General features: G+C 38.5%; 1 long non-coding RNA gene across 1 annotated transcript in view; it reads left to right on the plus strand.

The window, feature by feature from the left end:
- The window catches only part of LOC117679969 (uncharacterized), an 82,213-nt gene that overhangs the window by 36,489 nt on the left and 22,419 nt on the right, over nucleotides 1–23,305 (plus strand). Inside the window, exons 2-3 of the long non-coding RNA XR_004595501.1 lie at nucleotides 7,214–7,320; nucleotides 8,377–8,442. This is a non-coding gene — a long non-coding RNA (uncharacterized LOC117679969). The remainder of the gene's footprint in view (nucleotides 1–7,213; nucleotides 7,321–8,376; nucleotides 8,443–23,305) is intronic.

Below are 23,305 nucleotides of genomic sequence, written 5' to 3' on the forward strand. Positions count from 1 at the left end.
CTTCTTGGATGAGAAGCGGAATGTCTTCAAAGAAAAAACAAGAAAGTCCAGTTGCCTCCTGAAAAAAAGCACTTTTGGGACAACCATGACCTGGATGACTGAGAATCTCTACAGACTCTGAGCTCAACAGTTTTTAGTTTACTTGAGAGGTGAGTGGGTAGATCTAAAATAATACTGATCCTGCAAACCTTTGGTTTGTGCTTATATACTCAGATTTCAGCATCTCTGGCAAAATGGTCAGTGGTATCACACGATCTCATAAACATGGTGATTTTTTAGATTAAATCCTATGAAGATGGATTGAAGTAACTGAATTAATTCAGTTATAACAAGCAGAGGCAATCAAGAGATGATATGATAGCCTCTTCAAATATTAAAACAGCAAAACAAGACTACCTGATGTTATAAGTAGTTTAATGACAGACCCGACTGCCTCTGAGGTTGATAGATTATCCCTTTTAATGGGATATAAACTAGAAGCTGAACACTGAGAAATGTAAATTATTTTTAAAAAGAGACCATGATCTCTTTGTAGCAATTCTTGCTGTACTAAAGAGTAATACAAGATATTTCCCTTTGTATTTCAAAACACATTTTACCTTAAGAATCTAATGTAACCCTTTTTCTAGAGAGTGGGGAGAAAATTATTTTGAGTATTTACAAACTCTACAGATGTTTGTCAAATAAAGGCTAGGAAATTATCATTCTTTGCAAATATTTTTGGTAATGTTAGAATGCATTGTCTATGGAGATTCTCAGTCATCTAGATCATGTTTGTTCCCAAAGCATTTATTAAAAGGCAACTGAAGTTTGTTTTTCCTTGAAGACATTTTGCTTCTCATCCAAGAAGCTTCTCCAGTTCTGACTGAATGGTGGAGGATGGAAGGATTTATATTCCTAGCAGTCATGTGGTCATTAGTACTCATTTTGAGGGACATTGAGGCCACTTGGAGGTTTATCTCTGCCCTCATGATCACCTGAGTGGTGAAAATGGGTGTGGAGCTTTTTTGGAACTGCTGAAAGGACTGTGTTGTAAACAGGAGACATGTGGTGTTGTATCCCTCCCCCTGTTAAGACAGGACTTTTCAATCTTAATGTAGACGACCTCTTTGATGCCTCTTTCAAACCAGCAGTCCTCTCTTTCCAGAATGTTTTCAAAAGAGTGGCCTTTGTTTTTCAAATGCAGATGGACTGCTGAATCTTGTCCAGATGGGTTTGTTCTCCTATGTTGTGCCATGCATTTGTGAAGTGGTTGTTTTGTTTCTCCAGGTTACAGATCTGCATATGTCTCATTGCATTGTACTGCATATATCACATTACTGAGTTTATGTCTGTGTGCTTTGTCCTTGGGGTGGACAAGCTTCTGCCTTAGTGTATTTTTGGGTTTAAACTGTGTATATATATTGTGTTGTTTGAAAATACTCTTGAGCTTTTCAGATATTCTTACAATGCACGGAATGACAATGTTGCTTCATTTGTTGTTCTCTTCTTTGATTTTTATGAAGGAGCTCCTGCTGGGTCTTTTTTTAAAAAAATATTATTATTATTTTATTTGATGAAGGCCCCAGTGAGATAGCCACAAGTTCTGAGGACTTCCTAGATGAGGTTTTGTTCTCTCCTCCCCACCACCAACTTTGCTGATAAGCAAACTTTCAGCCCGATGGTGTAGGTTCTGTTCACTCCCCTTTTGTGCTCTAGTGGGTGGTGATAATCAAAATGGAGATATCGACCTGTGTGTGGAGGTTTTCTGTAAACTTCAGTGTTAAGGCTTCTGCTCATTTTTTATTCTGAGATTTCATAAACCTTGTACTGTTCTTATAATTAGTTATTCCACATAACAAATTCAAATGCAATAATTATTGTGCCAAAGTGTGATTGATATGAATATGCTTTGTTAGTTTATGTCTTCTGCTGCAGAATCGCCCAATTATTTCTTTTAAAACACTTTTCTAATGTGCATAGGGTTTTGTTATTGTTGTTATCCTCAGTAATTTTCTAATGATCCACATCTTTTATAGAATATAATTAGCCACTCTCAGAAATACATTCATTTCTGAAATAATCTTTAAAGTTACTTCTATGAGAAAATAGTTGATCACATTGTTGCAGGAAATCACTATCCATCTACCATTGAAACAATATAAAGTCTCTCCTCATTACAACTACAGTATCATGATGATGGTTGGATGATTACAGAAAATCCTGTTGGCATTTTAGAGAAACCATCAACACCAGACTAGATGAATCAACTAAAAAGATTTATTTTTAATATAATAAAGTCGTGTGATGCTATGTGGCAATGACCTTTCAAGACTGGACAAAGAGAAACTGCCTAGGGAACAGTCAGATTAAGAGAGAGCATTGCCCAGAGACTCAGGAGGAACCCTACCTAGGTTATTAGCAGGGGTGAAATCCAGCAGGGTCTGACAGGTTCTGGAGAACCGGTAGTGGAAATTCTGAGTAATTTGGAGAACCGGCAAATACCACCTCTGGCTGGGATCAGAGTGGGGTGGGAATGGAGATTTTGCAATATCCTTCCCCTGCCATGCCCACCAAGCCATGCCCACCAAGCCACACCACACCCCTAAGCCACACCCACAGAACCGGTAGTAAAAAAGAATTGGATTTCATCACTGGTTATCAGCCTGTAAAAGTGACAAAGGGAGAATTGTACTCTCAAACATGCAAGATTCTGTTAATATAGCTTTCAATTGATTTATCTTCCCATATTTCATGTCTGATAAGATTTACATCAATCTTAAGAAGCCTAGAACTGAAGAAGCATTTAAGTTTCAGTTGCTTCCACAAGCTCTTGATGTCTACAAGCTCTTTATTTCTAATAAAGTGCATGTATTTTCTTTAATGCTCACAAAAACTAGCAGATATGTTAGGTTTCTTGCTGCTTTGGTAAAATAGGAATGTTTGTGTTAAATGGGACTGACTGACTATTTTTACATTTTGTAAGCCAGAGCAACAGCTATCTAAATGTACTGTATGTGGTGTCTACCCTACCGGTAGGGTAGGGTACATGTCTTTTAGCAGCTGCTCCCTGGAATTCTAAAAAAGAACTGCCAATGAATGAATTTAAGTTTTTCCACCTGCAGAACACACACTTCTCATTGCAAAGCTCCTCACAGGGCTTTAGACAAGTTATAATCTTCACTCCGGCATTTTCTTTTTCTGGAAGATACTGCGGCTCTCAAATGCACTCTGATTGACGATGCTATTTCAAAACAACGGGTGGAAAGCAGAAGAGCTAAATTGCCCACCTTTAAGAAAATCTTTGATAGAAGTGCATTAAAAATAACAATTATTTCAATGAAAGTAATAGAAACAATGACACAAATTGCGAGACCATGAACTGTGGTGAAGAGTTCACATGCGGCAACCTGAGCAAATTATATAGAAATAAACAACGGAATGAAGAGCAAGTAAAAAATACACGAGGCATTGGTCCAGAAATATTAGTAATTTGAACAATCAGTTTCAGGCAATAAATATTTAGGCATATGATTAAATAGTTTAGAAATTACAGGTTGGATGGATCTTGGATGTCTTCCAGACCAATCTTTTTTAACTAATGCAGGATTTTCAGTACAAAATGAAATAATGTCATCCTTGAGAAATGACTAGCCAGCTTCTGCTTTGCTGGGTACACCAGTCAAGGTACATCTTGTCCGAGGTAGACTGTCATAATCACTTATAAGATAGGTGGTTTTTTATTGTTTATTAATTTATCTCTTTATTTTTTTGTTGTGATTAATTTCCAGAAGTAAGGTGAGGTATATAGCACTCCTTGCTCTATTTTTCTCCTCAATAACAAATAGGGATAAGGCAAAGATATCCAAAGGTAAGCTGGGTGATCAATAGAACTACATTATCTGAAATGAGACAAGATGTTTTTTTCATGGTTCTCTTCTGTGCATACCTTCTTCACTGACAAGCTGCAGCCAATCACTTGATGGCCACTTCGTAATGTGTCATTATTTTTTAAGATTTTCCCATTTTCCCTCTCCATCAGAGATGGGTTTCAGCAGGTTCTGACCAGTTCTGGAGAACCAGTGGCGGAAATTTTTAGTAGTTTGGAGAACCGGTAGTAAAAATTTTGACTGGCCCCACCCCCATCTATTCTCTGCCTCCCGAATCCCAGTTGATCAGGAGAAAATGGGAATTTTGCAGTAATCTTCCCCTGGATTGGGGAGGGAATGGAGATTTTGCAGTATCCTTCCCCCAGAGTGGGGAGGGAATGGAGATTTTACAGTATCCTTCCCCTGCCACGCCTACCAAGACACGCCCATCAAGCCATGTCATGCCCACCAAGCCACACCCACAGAACCGGTAGTAAAAAAAACTGAAACCCACCACTGCCACTATCCCATACTAGTAACCTGAGATATTATTTCCTTTTAAAGTCACTGAAAGTCACAAAATTGGAACTTCAAAAATATATTTGTGAAGTTTGTAACTTTAAATGGATTCTGGTCCTTGAAAATTTATTTTTTCGACTAAATAACAAGGCTTGGGGAGAAAAGGGGGTGCCTTTAGAGTGGAATTCGCCATGTCAAAAATGACAACACATTGACAAATCTGCATCTTTTGTACAAAGAAGCTGCTAATTTTGGATGCAGTTTTAAAATGCAATTAATTCTTTGTATTCAATTAATAGCAGCTGGAACACCCAGAGTCTTCCAACCCTGCAATTTATGATGTGCAATGATTTAGTTCATCTGTAATTGCCCAAATCCTGAAATGTACACATGAATGCAAATGAATCAGAGGTATAGATGGAATCTGAAGCAATGTTACTGTATAGAACTCAACTGATATATAGAACTTTAGCCAAAATCTGGAATATCTCAAATCTGTGTCAATGCCATCAGTATGCAAAAGGAAATGCATGGGCAATGCAGTTTTCAAGCCATTGTTTTCCTTCCCTATAAAGAAGCCATGTTAGATTTTAAATGGATTCTGTCCTAATAAAAGCAATTCTCTTTTTAAAAAATAGTATTTTATTTTATATAAAATAATGTTATTAAAACTTTTTTTAGTTTTTTTCTTTATTTAATATATAAAAGCCTTTATACTCAAGCTAGTTTTTTCTACTTTTGTAGTATAATCCATAAACAGACACCAATATTTAATAAAAACCTCTGTAGATTTCTTTCTACAGACACATCAGTAAGTCATTTCTGACAAGTCCATAACTTTAAATATCTGATCTTCAACGTTTTGAGCTTCTTTATTTTTCCATTTCTGTACTTAACAATAATAATTTTGCCCTAGTTATAATATATAAGAATAAGACACCATGTTTTTTACTCAGGTATTCTTCCATATACCCTAACAAATATGGTTGTAGTTTCATCTGAAAAAGGATTCCAAGTCCACTATATATAATAATAAGTTCTTTATATAATATATAAATTATATGATATTATATTAAATAAAATATACTGTATATTATATATATTATTAATGATATGATATATAATGATATATTTATTTTTCCTCTCTTTTTTGCATTTCCAACATTTTCCTGATATGTTCTTACACATTTTTTAAGGTTATACAGGTGTCAATTGCCATCTATACATCATTTTACGAAAAAAATTCTCTTAAATTATTGCCGTAAATTATATATATTTTAGTCTATATAGCATTTTATATGGAATTTATAGAAACATATTCATCTCACAAATACTCGTATTTATTTGTTTGTTTTGACCAAACAAAGATGGATGCTAGTGAATGCCGTTTATGCTGTCTTCTTTACGGTGGTGAAAAACTACTAGTGAAATCTAGAATGGATTTTTTAAATACTATTTTACATACTATTTAAATACTATTTTATTCTCTCTGCCATACTGGTAAATCAGCTTCTAAGACTTTGTTTTGTTTGAAGGACCCTGTGAGTTCTGGATTAAACTTTCTAAGTAGCTTATAAGAAATGCTACTTGCTCCCTTATGTTGCTTTTTAGGATCTAAAGCAATGCCTAATTTTGAAAATCAAAGCCAGGCTGACTTTCTCATCTCCAGTATATTGCTCTGTTAGTCTGACTGGTTAAGCTTTCTTTTGCATCTCTTTCATTCCCCACAGTGACAACTCTGCTCATTATAGCAACAACATGCTAAATTCTGGGAACTATTGTTTACCAAAAACCTGATGGTCACCAGAATACAGATTTCTGATTTTAAGCCAAAGAGAGCTGCTCAGAGGAAATTCAGTGAAATAAGAGAACAAAAAAGTATACAATTTCTTCCCAAAGCGGGAAGCTTAAAATAATTTCTGACTCTTCAGAAAGCTCTCTCCATGGTCACTGTAACTTATACCTTCAGATGAGGTTCATGCTGTTCACTTCCTACCTAACTCATCATGCTCCTAAAATAAGCCACCTGTGACTCCTCTTATATGGGGATATATAGAGACATGGTGTTCTGAATCTTCAATGGGATATTATAATGTCCTCCAGAAATTGTATGTATGTTTTCTTTTGCCACAGAAGAGAAATGAGAACATTGGTGACAAGGTCACAAAAAAAGGGTAGAACAATTGGATTTTACTGTTGTGTGAGACTGGGGCAGAGTTTAGGAGCTATTTTGATGCTGAACCACATAGACCAGCGATGGCTAACCTTTTTGCCATCGCGTGCCAAAAGCAGGGGGAGCGCAGGGGGAGCACCTGCACATACCCACACCCATAATTCAATGTGCTCCGCCCCCCACCCAAACGCACATGACCTCCCCCACTCTCCCTCTGCTTTTGGCATGCGATGGCACGGTAAACTCAGTAGGCCCGGTTTTCGCCCTCCCCAGGCTCCAGAGGCTTTCTTGGAACCTGGGGAAGGTGAAGACGGCCTTTCCCCCCCCGGAGGCCCTCCAGAGGCTGGAAACAGCCAGTTTCCTGACTTCCAGTGGGCCCGGCAGGCCTGAAAATCAGCTGGCCAGCATGAGCATGCACGCTGGAGCTGAGCTAGGGCAACAGTCGTGTGCCCACAAATATGGCTTCGTGTGCCACAGGTGGCACATGTGCCATAGGTTCGCCATCATGGATATAGACTTTATTTGGCTTGGTATGTACTGAAAAATTGTATATGCATGAAGGGTTGGGTTGGGTTCCAGGCATATTTTAGAATTTTAATCTTGAATCTAGAACTAGGCTAGAATATTTTGAACTTTACTTCTACTTAGCCTGTTTTTGTTTGTTTTTTTACAGAAAAATTGTGAAAAACGGTGTCACTGATTTGCAGCTTTTACTGTGAGGAGGGACTCTAGGAGCTACAGAAAAAGGCCCTGCTATCCTGTTGCTCAATTCTAATTTTGGTAAAAAGCTCCACATTCTTAGATTTTCAGTCTTTAGTTTGGACTGCTGTAGATTTATGCATATTGCTGCTTTTGAAACCATAATCGTGCTGAATTATAATTGTAAAATAAAGACTTGATTTCTTCTGATTTCAGGGGACTTATTCATGTTTTGTAGGCAAAAGTACTACGTGGTTTTTCTATGCATTCTCTCAGGAGAAGTCTATACAATATTCCTGGGATTTCCTAGTGATCTCCCTTCCAAACACTACTCATTACTTAGCATTCTGAGATGTGAGGATTAAGTAGGTTTATCTGAGCTGAACTAGAACTGCCTTTCCCCTCCACTGACAGCACAATGCCAATTATAAAGCAATTTGGTCTTTTATATTTTGGAATAGATGTACCAATTACATGCATAGGAAGAATTATTTTTTTCAGGACTTCTCTCACTTCCCAACTTTTTTCTTATAAATTTTTCATTTATTCAGTTGTCGTTCACCTCCCCTCTAAAATTGGCTTCCAATAAATCTCAACATTTCATGGTAATACAGTATAGTAGTTTCACTTTAATTTCCTGTTTGGAATAAACTTCATTCTTATCCCAGATTGAACGGAGGCTCCTTCTGCTCATTTTTCTTTCTTCTGCTCAGAATGTATGCTAAAAATCCACTCGTTCCTCTGTGAATGATATATTCAAACAAATGGTATTTGAAAACTATCATTAAAAAAGTATCTTTCTGTGAAATTTATGTAAGAAGGACTAATAACAGGGGATTGTGCATTTCAAAGGATTTTGCTGAGGGGTCTGTGCAAAAGAAAAAATAGATATTAGGTGAAGTTGTACACCAAAATTCTGTACATCAAGGAGAATTATGAATGAAAACTGATATATTTCTAAGACAATGATAGAGCAGAATACCACCAAACTAATGTGAATAATACATTTGTGATGCGGATTGGTAAAATGAACTATTTATATCGATCTGCTCATCTCTACTCTTGACTGTTGAAAAATGAACAGCGATCTGGCGATGGATAACAAAGACCTTTTAATGTTATTTGTCAAATTTACAGGTAGACCATTTCTCTGAACCTCTACAGCAGAACAAGGAAGACAAACTTTCCATCAAATATTCAAAGGTATAACTCAATGAGACCATCTCTGAAGGAGCCTGTGTGGGAGGAGTTTTCTCTTGACATGATGATAGTGGAAGTAAAAATACCATTCACATACATGCAGCTTGGCTGTCTTGTAACTAAAAATGCCATAATCCATCCTGCTGAGGTCTCCAAAATGCTTTTCTCTCTTCAAATAATTTATAAAGCAAATTCTTTTATTATAAACCTAATGGGAACTAATCAAAAGAAATATACCTGGCTTTTGTTGTCCAGCATTTTTATAAGCTGAAAGCACAAACACAAGTTAAACTGGGAGTAGCTGTCAGTGCAGTTTCAAACGTGTTCATAGGTGACTGAACTAGTTTCACAATCAATTGCAAATCCAGACAAAGAAAAAAGAAAAGTGGATGATGGAAGGCAGAAAAATGAAGAGCAGAAAAGAAGGCAAGTATTGCAAATTTACCTACAAATGAAAACAGCTATTTAAAGAAACAGAAAATAGTTTGGAAATACAGTGTGTATGTATGCAATTAATATATGACAACATAGCTATCTAATCAATCTGACAGTAAAATGAAATAGAAGTAAAATATAAATAGCACTTATTTGACTGGAGATCTTTTTTAAAGTACTGAAGCCACCATAATTATGGCAGGAAATAAATGGCTCTTAATGTCTTCCTTTACTGATTTCCAGTTTAGGTAAATTAGAATAGTTGGGCTCTGGAGTAATCAAGTGAATCTAATGAGTAAGACTAATTATTATAACTAAATTTCATCTTGTAGATATTCATTTCAGTTAATTAAAGTATAACTATTGGGGATTCCACCATATATTCTCATTCTCCCTCCCTCCCTCCCTCTCCTTGTTGTTACAATATGGACTGGTTGCAGTTATTATTAATATGTGTCTCTGTGTGTGTGTGTGTGTGTATGTATATATATACACATATATATACATATACATATATGCATATTCTTTCTAGCCAGAATATGCACATAAAAGCCTACGAAAAAGAAAAAAGACATATACATACACACACACACACACACACACACACACACACACACACACACACATAGACACTATATATATATATCTATACATATATAAAAGCAAAAATCACTCACGCCGTAATTATGAAATCTCCAGAACCGTAAAGCCTACAAACTTGAAATTTGCCATGTATGTTCCTCTTGGCTTCTAGGTGCTCACTAAGAAAGGATTTTTCGAAATGACCATCAGAGCATTAGTATTTCCTATATTATTATTAACATGCTCTGATGCTAAGGAATTCTACTCCCCCTCCCCATCTGAAAAGAAATCTGTTCCAAATGCAAAACACAAGCAGAGGAGTTTCACTTTCAGTTTTACTTTCACAGCAGCAAGCAGCTTTACTACAGAACAGTTGAGCTAAGCCACCCCCAGCCTCCTTCCTGTCTCCTTCTTGCTCACACAGCAAATACTGTTTGAGTTTCCAAACACCCCTCAACTCACTCACTCACTCACTGATAGGATGCTAGCCAGATGAATACCAATGGATGCTGCAGGCTGGGACATTCTACTCCCCCTCCCCCTCTGTTCCAACTGCCAGTTGCATTATATTAACACACTCTGATGCTACGGAGTTACACATTCTACATTAAGTTTCAGGCTGTGTCAATTTATCAAGCCCGAGTACATAGTTTCATAGTGAAGCACAGGTGTCCAGCTAGTATCTTTAGCAATCTTGCATTTTTCTTCTGAAAAATTCCCATGGAAAGAGTTTGCTTCAGATGTTTCTCCTTAGAATTTAATTGATGTGTGAAGTGCTAGGGAAGGTACAGATTATTGTGAAATGAAAGAAATGACATTCAGCAAACTGCCACTCACCCATCTTTTAATTAAAAGAATTTTTATGTGATAGTTTTCACTTTTCCCCTACCTAATCCTTCAAATACTGGTCTGCAGGTGTCAGGCTTTTGAGAAGAAGCATAAACTATGACTACTAACACCTCATTAATTGTAAGGTTATAGGAACAGAATATTGGAAGTCTGAAAACACCTCTCTCCTCCTTTACTTTTAATTTCCAGTAAACTTAGCATCCCTTGTGAGATGGTTTTCATATTCCCTTTGCTTTTGGAATCTGTAATACCTTTTTCATGAGATATACTGTATTTTTCGGATTATAAGACACTCCCGAGTATAAGACACACATTAGTTTTTGGGGAGGAAAATAAGAAAAAAAATGTCTGCCTCTGCCTACCAGCATTCATCGGTATTCATCTGGCTAGCATCCTTGCAGTAAACAGCAAACATCCTGGTAAGCTTCAGCACGTTATCACAGCCTGATTTAGCACTAACAGCTGATTGGTGGTTGGATCGGCCTCCCGGAATACTATCAATCAGCTGTTCCAGGCTGCAGGGATCGCTAGAGCGTATCGCTGCCTCTGCGCACCATGTTTTTGGCCTCAGCACATTGCATCTTTGGCATTTGTACAATCCATTTTAGACTTGTCCAAGGTGCGGGGATTGCCACAGCACATTGCCACCAATTGCTGCCTTCGCACATTGCGTTTTCGGTCTTCGTGTGTTGCATTTTTGGCCTCTGCATGCCCTGTTTTTGGTCTCCATCCATCGCATTTTGGGCCAGTTCCAGGCAGTGGGGATCCCCGCTGCTACTACCGCTCCCCGCTGCCTGGAATTGGCTGAAAATGCAATGCATGGAGGCCAAAAATGAGGTGTGCAGAGGCCGAAAATGCAACACCCAGAGGCCAAAAATAGCCGAAGGATGGGGGTCGGCGGGTGGGCGGGGCTTCGACAACATTCAGTGTATAAAATACACCACAATTTTCACCCACATTTGGAGTGGGGAAGTGTGCCTTATACTCCAAAAAGTATAGTATTTAGACAGCTTCTCTTCTTCCTGTCTCTCAAGGTCATTCTCACATGCCATTACAAGAGGTTATTGAAGTGTCATTCATTCTTTTTGGGCTCAGAAAGCTAAGAAAAGAAAGCACCCTGAGCCAACCTGTTTTCCATTCTACTGATCAATAATAGAGTAAAAAACAAAATAAAATAAAAGCAAACAAGCAAACAAAAACAGACAAAACCCCCAGAACTCAATCATGGTCCTTCAAGCAACCACAGCTCCTGAAATCTCATAACATACAAAAGAAAAACAAAATAATTGCTAAATCCTCCTCTCCTTTTTTAAAATATATGCCATATGCATGTTTTTTGGCATTTATTTTTGGAAATGGGATCATAAAATTGACTAAAAATTAACTAGAAGATTTAGATTTGGTACATTGACAAGGTTGAACAAAGTCTTCTTCTTCTTCTTCTTTTTCTTCTTCTTCTTCTTCTTCTTCTTCTTCTTCTTCTTCTTCTTCTTCTTCTTCTTCCTCTTCCTCCTCCTCCTCCTCCTCCTCCTCCTCCTCCTCCTCCTCCTCCTCCTCCTCTCCCTCTCCCTCTCCCTCTCCCTCTTCCTCTCCCTCTCCTCCCTCCTCCCATCTTATGCTGAAATACGTTTTGCCCTATGAGGATTTTCAGCAGATGATCTTCATATCTACTCTGCTATCTAAGGGCTAATGATTGATAGGCAACTTCAAAGTCTATGCGGTTATCTATTTTTACTCCTTTCTTTAAAAATATTGGTGAAATATAACAACAAAAGCTATGACAAAATACAACCTAAAATATAAATATAGTGTAATAAAATCAGCAGATAATATACAGAATGGAGATTAACAAGTGACCTATGAAGATACTAAAACTATAGCCATACAAGGTTAGCTTTAACTAGCTCGGTTCTTCGACCTATTATTATTATATATATATATATTTGGGAAGAATTAATTCTCCAAAGTGTGTGTGTGTGTGTGTGTGTGTGTCTGTGTGTATTTGAGCATCGTCTGTTTCATTGCAGCACAATCGTGTTTCTCAAGCAGCTTCTGTTCAAAAACACATTAATCTTCACAATGAGACTATATGGCTTGTAAATTTTTAACTGCAGATAAACTGTTTATATTTTTCTGTATAGCAGCCATTGATGTGATCAATCCAACTTTACAACAAAAAAGAGGCATTTGAAGGAACAGACCCAGCTGCAAAAAGAAAATGCCACATTCTCATAGAAAAAAACCAAACATTATTGCTGGAGATAGCAATTTATTTGAAAGTTAAAAAGGGGGAAATCTTTCTAAAATAGAAAAGGTTCTTCTCAATTATACCACAGACATCTCAATCAGATGCCCATGAAAAGTACTTAACATAAAAATAACACAACAGTAAAAGCTGTTCATAAATGGGCAATATGTTTCCACACTGATGTTTATCATATGATAAATCACTGTTATCACTTTGAGCTTTTCATCTTTTGATAGATTTTAAACTGCATTGCATCATCACTATCATCGTCATCATCATCACCATCATCTGTGGTGGGTAGCATATGCACTGAGAAATGAATTAAAATAAGAACAATACTGCCTCTGATGATTGATCCTTAGGAATAATTATGACCAATAACCTTATTCTCCATCAGTTTTTAAATGTAATTTAATCATGGTCACTATCATCACATAGTATGAAACTAAATTAATTTAATGATCCATTTCTTTCTTCAGTCTAAAATATACCATTGTTCATCTTCATTGGATGTACTTAGTTTTAACATCAAAGTTATGATTGATATGCTTGTTTGTTTAGGAAGAATGCTAGGATGGCTAAGCAGTCATAGAGGATTACCTTAAATTTAAGTGGCAGTTCCTATTCTATTGAACTGTTACTTTATTCATTATCTGTAATATATTTATTATGAATGCAGGCTTTAATGCTTTTCACATGATGAGGTTATACCATACAACAATTTTCCAGAATAAATGATGATGATTTTATCCTTAAAACCTTTGAGTATCAATTGAATAAATAAATAAATAAATAAATAAATAAATAAATAAATAAATAAATAAATAAATAAATAAATAAATAATCTGCAGCATGTTGAGTAATCATGATAATTTTTTTTAGGTAACATTGAAATATTACTTTTGAAAAAAGTTTATTATTGAATCATATTACTAAAGCTATTTCAAGTTCAATAAAATATAGATAGTCATGTATCTCAGGGCTGAACTTAAAAATTCAGCAATGTTGTCAAACAGAAAAAAGAGGCTTATTGTTAACAATCTCACAAGATTCAAACCAGTAGTGGAATTCAAATTTTTTTACTACCGGTTCTGTGGGCATGGTGTGATGGGTGTGGTGTGGTGTGGTGTGGTGTGGCTTGGTGGGCATGGCTTGGTGGACGTGGCAGGGGAAGGATACTGCAAAATCCCCATTCCCTCTCCAGTCCTGGGGGAAGGATATTGCAAAATCTCCATTCCAATCCCAATCTGGGGCCAGCCAGAAGTGGATTTTGCCGGTTTTCCGAACTACTCAAAATTTCTGCTACCAGTTCTCCAGAGACTGTCAGAACCTGCTGAATAGCACCCCTGATTCAAACATTAAAATTGCATTTCAAAACTAGCTGGAAATTTGTACAAGGGACAGAATAGAATAGAATAGAATAGAATAGAATAGAATAGAATAGAATAGAATAGAATAGAATAGAATTTTTTATTGGCCAAGTGTGATTGGACAAAAAAGGAATTTGTCTTTGGTGCATAGGCTCTCAGTGTACATAAAAAGACAAGATACACTCATCAAGAATCACAAGTCACGACACCCAGTGACAGTCATATGGTACAGTAAGCAATCAACTCATATTAGGAAGCAATCATATAAATATAAATCGCAAGGATACAAGCAGCAAAGTTATAGTCATACAAGGGACAGGCCTACATATTTATAGTATTTTAACACCAGCTGAGCAAATTAGAGTCAGCGTGCTTGAGGCAGAAAGCCAGATTCTCAGATCTCTTGGGCCATGTTAGGGGACTGGAGGCTAAAACATATGAAGAAGGGTTGCAGGAATTGGGTATGTCTAGTTTAATGAAAAGAAGGACTAGGGGAAACATGATAGCAGTGTTCCAATATCTCAGGGGTTGCCACAAAGAAGAGGGAGTCAAACTATTCTCCAAAGCACCTGAGGGCAAGACAAGAAGCAATGGGTGGAAACTAATCAAGGAGAGAAGCAATTTAGAACTAAGGAGAAATTTCTTGACAGTTAGAACAATTAATAAGTGGAACAACTTGCCTGCAGAAGTTGTGAATGCTGCCACACTGGAAATTTTTAAGAAGATGTTGGATAACCATCTGTCTGAAGTGGTGTATGGTGTCCTGCCTAAGCAGGGAGTTGGACTAGAAGACCTCCAAGGTCCCTTCCAACTCTGATATTCTATTCTATTCTATTCTATTCTATTCTATTCTATTCTATTCTATTCTATTCTATTCTATTCTATTCCATTCCATTCCATTCCATTCCATTCCATTCCATTCCATTCCATTCCATTCCATTCTATTCTATTCTATTCTATTCTATTCTATTCTATTCTATTCTATTCTATTCTATTCTATTCTATTCTTCCATTCTGTTCTTCCATTCTGTTCTATTCTATTCTATTCTATTCTATTCTACTCTCTTCTCTTCTCTTCTCTTCTCTTCTCTTCTCTTCTCTTCTCTTCTCTTCTGTTCTTCAAGAGAAAAAAGGAAGGTATAAATAAAGTCTAACTGAATTGCCTTTAAATCTGAAGCAATAATCTCCTAGACCTAGACAATAGACTATTCATTTTATTTATTTTGTCGAGTACATACTAGATAATATATATAAGTATAAGCATGAATTGAATACATAAAATGAATACAATTAAAGGGAACATTAAGACAAGGACGGTGGGCATGCTGGTGCTCTTATGCACGTCCCTAGACACTAGAGCTTTAATTTTGAACAGAGAAGAGCTTCATAAGGACATCCATCCTTAGTTATGCATTATCTAGGACAAGAAGATGCAAAAGCTTATAAAAGCTAATGTGACTAGGATGAACTAGGCACGAGGACCGATACCTGAGTGTGAAACACTTCCCGATTGCAATCCCAATTAGCATTTACATGAGAAAACAGTATGGGAGATTCAGACAGGAGAACAGATAACTAATCTGTGTACTCCAGGCAAGATTGCAAAAGGAAATGGAACCTTGACATAGTTGGATCTCTCTAATAGGCAGGCTTGCTAGGATTTTAAAATGTAACTTAGGGGCATTTCAAATGGAAAGTAGGATATCTAAGCCATGAGGTCCAACATTGGCTGGTGCTCCACAATATTGTTATGTACGAATTTGTTTATAATTTCAGGGTTTATGGATATACATGGCACTATTCTATTTCTTACGTGATCCTTATGTGGTTAATATCAGGCATTGAAGGGGATGATAAAGCCGGTTTCAGGGGAGAAACAGCAGGAAAGAGAAACAAGAGGTACGAGCAAGTTTAATCTCACAAATATTTCCTGATGAATATATAAATAATCCTCGTAGCTCGATACTCTTATCTTACACTCTATGACTCCAATGCTTAAACTTGGATATGTTCAAACCAAAAATTCTCTTTAGCTGCAAAATACATTGGAGGCATGTAAACACCCATAAATTAATGGCAGACAGTCACAGTTGTTGTTATCCTGATAACTTTCCTCATAGTTAGATTCTGAAGTAGCTGATGGATTTTCAACTGAGTCAAGAAATGTATTTAATAATTTTTAAAAAGAGATTTCATTTTAAGAGTATGAGTTATTATATGTTGTGGTCCGCTAGCAGCCTGTGGAGCTGGCAGCAGAGTTGGACAGTGAGGACGCTGGGGAGGACTATGGGCCAGTCCTGGAGTCTGGGGAAAGCTTGGATGAGGGCTCTGCATCAGAGGCAGAGATGGGGCCAGGGCCAGGGTCATCTGTGAGTTATGCTCGGACTCTGGAGCCTCCAGAGTTGGACTTCAGAGAGGCAGAGGAAAAGGAGAAGCCTGTTCCTAGTGCACGCATGTGCAGAGCTGCCAGAAGGCAAGAGCAGTTAAAACAAGAGGGACAACTCAGGAATAAGACCTGGAGATGATTGGCCCCTCCCATAAGACTTAAAAGAGGAACAAAGGCACGTGAGTCCTTTGCAGAAAGGCAACATTGTTAATTCTGTTCCCAGTCGGCATCTCTGTGTGATTCTGGACTCTGTGTGGCTTTGCCAAGTAGGTCTTTGGCAGTGTGTCAAGGGAGATAAAGGTTGGTAATTATCCCGAAGGACTTCTCCCGAAGGACTTTTTGCAACTAATTGGGACTCAGCTGTGAATGAAAGTAATTCACAGCTGTTGCAGTAAAAGAGGTTTTTGGGACTACTTGTGTGTTTTATTGACCCAGGAAGCCTAGGTCACAACATCATCTGGAGTTTCCTTTAGCAGACAAAGTCATATTTGTAGATTTAATTGCATGCCCCCTCTGCAATATCCAATAGCCATGACAACCTTTCCTTCATTTCTCTTGTAGTCGGATATTGATAGCAACCCCTATTGTAAAGCACAGCTATTTTTATCATGAGTTATTTGTGCCTTACGTCTGCCTCTGTACAAGACAAAACTCTTACCCTTGTATCCTAGCAAATGATATTCTTAGGTTGGATGATATATCATCAGTAACTGCTTGTTTTTGCACAAGAAATACTCTAATCAGGTGGTTCATAGACTGTCTTGTAGAAGGCAAGGCAATGGTATTTCTTGCAGACATGCCAATGCACCATTGTTGCTACTTTGCCATGCTGTTGTTTGCAATCAGTCTGGGCAATCTTCTTGCAGCAACTAACTAGGTAAGTCCACTGTTTTTTCAGCCTGTTTGCAGAGACAGCATTTGCTATCTGTTGCTGTCTTCTCAATTCTGGCTTTGCATGCATTTGCTCTTAAGGCTTGCTCTTATGCAGCCAGAATTAGCCCCACTATCTCTTTCTTCAATTTTTCTGCTCTTAATCATTGCCAGGTTTTATTGTTATCTGATTATTATTTTACTATTATTGGCCACACAACTTCAGTGGAGTCTGGGCAGATATTTATGAACAGGAGCCCTTATTACTATCATGGCAGCCACTTTGTAAGGGTGAAGTTGAGTTGTCTATCATTCCCAGCAGCAGACTGATTATCATTTTCTTACAGTAAAACCACAATTGGGCCATTCTTTACATGACACAAATGGCCCAGCTATCCCATGTTCCAATCACCTAACTTATCCTTCTCTGGGTCTCTCATGCACCATGCAGTTTTACAGTCCTGCCCTGTTTCCTCCCTGACTTTCCTTTCCCTTAGGGTGATTTTTACAATAATAGGTGAGGATTAGGAGACAGGAGGAAGAGTCACAGCCTAGACAATGATCATGCAAAAGATATCTCAGTCCATAGAAGGAAAGGGAGCATGGAAAGTGTTTCAGAAAGACTCTATTTTCTTAATTTTCTGGAAAATAAAACTAAGATGGGGGGGGGAAGTGCTTTTAAAGTTGCAAGATTCTGTTGTTGTAACCTTACATTAAAGATAGTTGTGATACTTATGGCTTGTGCCTCTTGTCTTAACTACCTCAGAAGGTTGACATTTCTCAACCAGCTTTTTGACAGTTGGAAATAGTTGTCCAATATAGCTGTATCGAGGGGTATTCCCTCGTTGAGGACTTCAGGTAGCATTCTCTTCCACTGCCCATTATGTCCACAAGTATCTTCTCCACAGGAACCAGTCCCTATTGTGCAAAACTAATATGAGTGAGTTCTACTTACCTTTACTACCAGTTCACATCGCGCCTGCGCATGTGCAGATCACCTACGATGACGTCCAGGTCAGTGGGTGGAGCCTCCCACCGATTTTACTACCGGTTCTTGCGAACCGGTCAGAACCAAGGGCAACTCACCATTGATCCTTGGCCCTAAATGACAGAAACTGCTGCTCATTTCTTGAAAATTATGTATGGAAATGTTTACTGTGGCTTCATAATTTCCAGGTCTTCCTCTGAATTTATGGGCTTTGACCACTTTACAAGCCTCTGGGGAAATCCTGAACCACAAAATCACAGCCAGCACATTGATATCACTCCAGCCCAGCCTTATTGATTCCTGATGGATTGGCGAGATGAACGCCCATCAGATTAATCATACAATTGAGAATTACAGGCTTGCTTTAAATAATTTCATGTATAAGGATAAGTAATTTTTTACATATGAAAATCATGTTATCTGAAATGAACTTCTAGGGTTCTGAATAGTTTGCAGAACATTTACATACAAACTACAGTGCTTGAAACCAAATATTTAAAATAGCGCTGTAACTGACAACCTACAATTACTAGCAACACACACTGAATAGAAATGAAATCAATTCCTATCTTGATGAAAGTCCACATAGTTGAAATTTATTTTGATTATTTTTTATTTCCAGTTATAAAGCTTAACAAGAAAACACATACCTAATTGCGACAGATACACATATACTAGAATTGCTCAAATATCTGATGAGGATAAATTCTCTTCGATTATGTTAACTCCAAAATGGAATAAATTCAGTTTTGGGAATCGACATATCCTTGTAATTCAGTTTTCTCAAAAACATGTAATTGAATTATTCCTTCTGCCACTGCAGTTTATAGTCTGTACAGCCTGCCCAAGTTGTCAATGAACACCTTTTACAGTATGTATGTATGTATCTTGGCATGTACATACAGTATTTCCAAACAGCAGTGAACAGAATTTCTGATTATTCATTCATTTGTTCATTGTTGGCTAAGCCCAAGAATGATGTAGAACAATCCAGCCAGATTTCATTTCTTTATTTGCTTACACACAATAGAATATTGTCAGACTAAAATCTCTCTACTCTTACCCTAACAGGTATTCATTGGGAGATTCTATAGCAGTGATGGCTAACCTTTTTGCCATTGCGTGCCAGGAGGGGGGAGGCGGGGGAGGTTCACCCACACGCGTGCCCACACCCATAATTTTATGCGTCCTACCCGGCACATGTGTGCGCAACCCCCTCCCCCCGCTCCTGGCACGTGAAGGCCCGGTAGGCCCGTTTTTCTTTCTCACCTGACTCCAGATCCTCTGCATCTGGGTAGAGCAAAATCAGCCTTCTCCACCCGCTCCGAGGCCCTCCGGAGGCCTGAAACGGCCCATTTCCCAATGTCACTTCCTGTCCAACTGGGAGGTGGGTTTCAGCAGGTTATGACCAGTTCTGGAGAACTGGTAGCAGAAATTTTGAGTAGTTTGGAGAACCGGTAGTAAAAATTCTGACTGGCCCCACCCCCATCTATTCTCTACCTCCCGAGTCCCAGCTGATCGGGAGGAAATGGGGATTTTGCAGTATCCTTCCCCTGGAGTGGGGTGGGAATGAAGATTCTACAGTATCCTTCCCCTGCCACTCCCACCAAGCCATGCCACGCCCACCAAGCCACACCCACAGAACTGGTAGGAAAATTTTTTGAAACCCACCGATTCATGTATTCTGTCTCTAAGTGTCCCAAAGGTGCTTTTTCCAGAGGCAACTGGATTTTCTTGTTTTTCTTTGAAGAAGTTTCACTTCTCACCCAAGAAGCTTCTTCATCTCTGAAAAACCAGAAAGTCCAGTTGCCTTTTGAAAAAGCATCTTTGGGACAACCAAAGGTGCTTTTGGACCTGGGTGACTGAGAATCCCCATTGATATATCTCTAAGTGGCTTTACTGCTTTTCTAAACTAGACTTTTAAAATATGTGTTTTGTGGTCCTTGGAAGACTTTTGATTTATCTCAGTGGTGGTTTGCCCCCGGTTCAGACCAGTTTGCAAGAACCGGTAGTAAAACCGGCGGGAAGCTCCACCCACCAACCCGGACATCACCAGGAAGCTTCTGTGCATGCGCAGAAGTGCGAGTGAGCGAGCAAGTGAGTGAGTGAAGCGGCTGCGTGCGAGTGGCCCCATTGCGAACCGGTAGTAAAGGTAAGTAGAACCCACCCCTAGCTCATCTGTGAACAAAAAGGCTGCTACTGGCACAATGTTTGGCCATTATGTGCACAATTTCTATTATTGTCATGGTGGGCTAAGGTTCAGAGTCAGATACACATATACCCTAAACCAAAAGAGCAGCCAGCTCCAGCATCACCAGATGGACTGCTGTCTGAGCCTCAGAGGAGGTGGGTCAAAATAGCAGGCACTGCTGCCATCACTCTCTGAAGATAAGGATGCAGAATTATCACCCCCTCCCAATGCAAGAGTTTAAGGGGCTGAAAAGAGAGCAAAGACACTCTGCAAGACTGCTCATGTGGAAGCAGTCTTGCCCTGCTAAATGAGCTGCACCAGGGCCACGTCTATTAAAATGGAACAGCAAACACAGGCTCTATTAATGACAAACACATGTTAACTCCTATTCCATACACCTTGACTAACCAACCTCACAATCCTGACTTTGAACATGGAGCGGACAATAAATCTGCCACAAGCGCTGATCCTTAGATTCTGCCTGACTACTTTCCTGTCTGCTGTTTTGATTTGAAGCTCTAGTAAGGCACACTTCTTTATCTACTGCAAGGATGTGTATTTTCAAGCCTCATTTAGCATAGAGAACAAAACCACCCCTTTGTGTATGTTTGCTTGGCCTGGCACAAGACAGTCATTGGTTTGGGAGCAGCCCTATTTTGCCTTCTATGATGCTTGAATGTTCCTTGGACTAGTTCTGGATGCTGCTGGCCACAGGTCCCTCATAAGCACTGCCATTCCTTTAGCACAGTTATTGAATTGTGCTATTTGGGAAATGGAAGGAAGCTGACAAGAATTCTGCCTATGTCCTCTTTTTATGCCTGAGTAACTATCAGTATTGCTGAAGGATGGGATAAAGCAGAAGGGAGACTGCCATCTTGTCTCTCTTTGCATCTGTCCTTTGCTTCAACCTGTCAGCCTGATTCTTTGTGCCCATGGGTGTAGTGCTCCTCCAGAAGAGTGATAGGCCATATTTCAAATCACTTGACTGACAGGCCAGCGATATGAAAAAGTTCACGAGTGACCTGTCATTCTGTCAAGTTGAAAAATGGCCAAAGCCTCCACCTCAAGCACTCACGCATACTGTAGTTAGCCAAGCCAGCTAACTTTCACATGTAAAAGGCAGTCATTTAGGTATGTGTTTCTCACTGGCAAGTTATACTAGATAGGGGAGGAAATACAGCCACAAAAATCCAAAGTAAGGCCAACAGTAATTGCCAATCTCATCACTGAGGCAGAGTAAAATTTGATTATCAGGCTAGCCCAATTTAAACTGGTTTATTTTCTGCTGATTCAAGGACTGTAAGAATGCATGTCAATGTGGAAAACCCTGCAGAATGAAAATTATAATATTGATTTTACACCTCATTATCTCTAGTGCCAACAAAATGATTAATCTCAAAATAAGAGAAAAAAAAATCTTATACCTTAACTGGCAGCCTTGCAGCCACTTATGAGTTAGCAATTATTTAATACCCTACAGGTTTTCATGGACCACTACTCTGATCATTAGTATCAGGATCTTAAGATGGATAAGGAAAAAAAATAGTAACATCAGAGCGAAATGAAATGTAGAAATTACAGACAATGTAATGTAGACATTAGAGACTCATTAACAATAGACAATGAGAATCCTTACCTTTTGTTTAAATTAGACATTCAGACAAATCAATCATCAATAGACAGAGAGAAACATATTTACACACCATTCAAAGGAGACAACAAGAAACATAGGAAGCAAACAAGACTTGATATATCCCCTCCATCAGCCAACACTCAGATAAACATGGAATCTGGCAGAAAACAATATCTAATCAATATCCACCAAGGAAGAAACCATATCCTCAGCAAAACTGGTAGGATAAGGTACTGCATATAATCGGGGAGCAACCCCACATCACTTGCACTGATGATGTTACCTAGTTAGTAATGAAATGTCTCAAAGAAGCAACAAAGCTTAGAAAACCCCACACCTGGAAACTAATTTTCCAGCCTCATTTATACTGAATTCATTAAGATGGAGTTTCTTTGTGAGATTTAAATTACTTCTTCCCACATTTCTCCCTGTTTGGGTTAAATTGCCAATTATGAGACGAGCTGTCAACTGACTTGCCTGCCATGTCTTAGTGGATTAAGCCTGTCTTTTCTTCCATCCCTTTCTCAGTCTCCCAACAAACTTTTCCCTTTAATGGGCTCCCTACCTCATCAGCTATCAAAGCAAAAAATTTTTGATTGGCTAGGTACAGATTTCCCACTGGGCTATATATATATATATGATGGGCAGCTGCTGTTTCTAAGCCCATATATATATATGAGATTCTGGGCTTTTTCTTTTCTGGTAGCCAGCCTAGCAGGAAGAACTTGCTGGCTACCAGAAAAGAAAAAAGCGCAGAATCGAGTGGATGTGATTCTACTGAGCTAGGGCTGCAGAAAAACCTTGTTACGTAGGGAAAACCTGGCTAGAGGAAACACACACACACACACACACACACACACACACACACACACACACACACATGAATGTATGTATATGTGTATGTATATGTATATATGTATGTTCTAAAGGACATATATGTTCTAAGGGCATGTAAATGCATATTAATCAACATGCCAATAACCCAGTGTTTCCAGACAGTTAGCCATTAGCATCAAAGCTTTTTAGTATATTTTGCTTGTAATTCCTTTCAGGACATCTCTTGTCTAGTTGAAGTTTACTCCTGTTGAGTTCATTGTTCATTGGCAAAGAATCACAAAATCAATTGGACCTACACTCCTTGTGAGGACTGGCTAAAGTAAACATAAAAACCAGCATGGAATGGGAAGAGAGACTAAGGCAGGAGTGCCAAACTCAATTTCATTGAGAGCTGCATCAGGGTTGTGTTTGACCTCAGGGTGTGTGTGTGTGGCTGGGGTGGGCATGGCCAGCTCGACGTCATTCATGTCAGAGGTG

This window comes from Pantherophis guttatus, chromosome 8 (genome assembly GCF_059756535.1).
Source record: "Pantherophis guttatus breed Tessera chromosome 8, ASM5975653v1, whole genome shotgun sequence".
Classification (NCBI taxonomy): Eukaryota; Metazoa; Chordata; class Lepidosauria; order Squamata; family Colubridae; genus Pantherophis; species Pantherophis guttatus.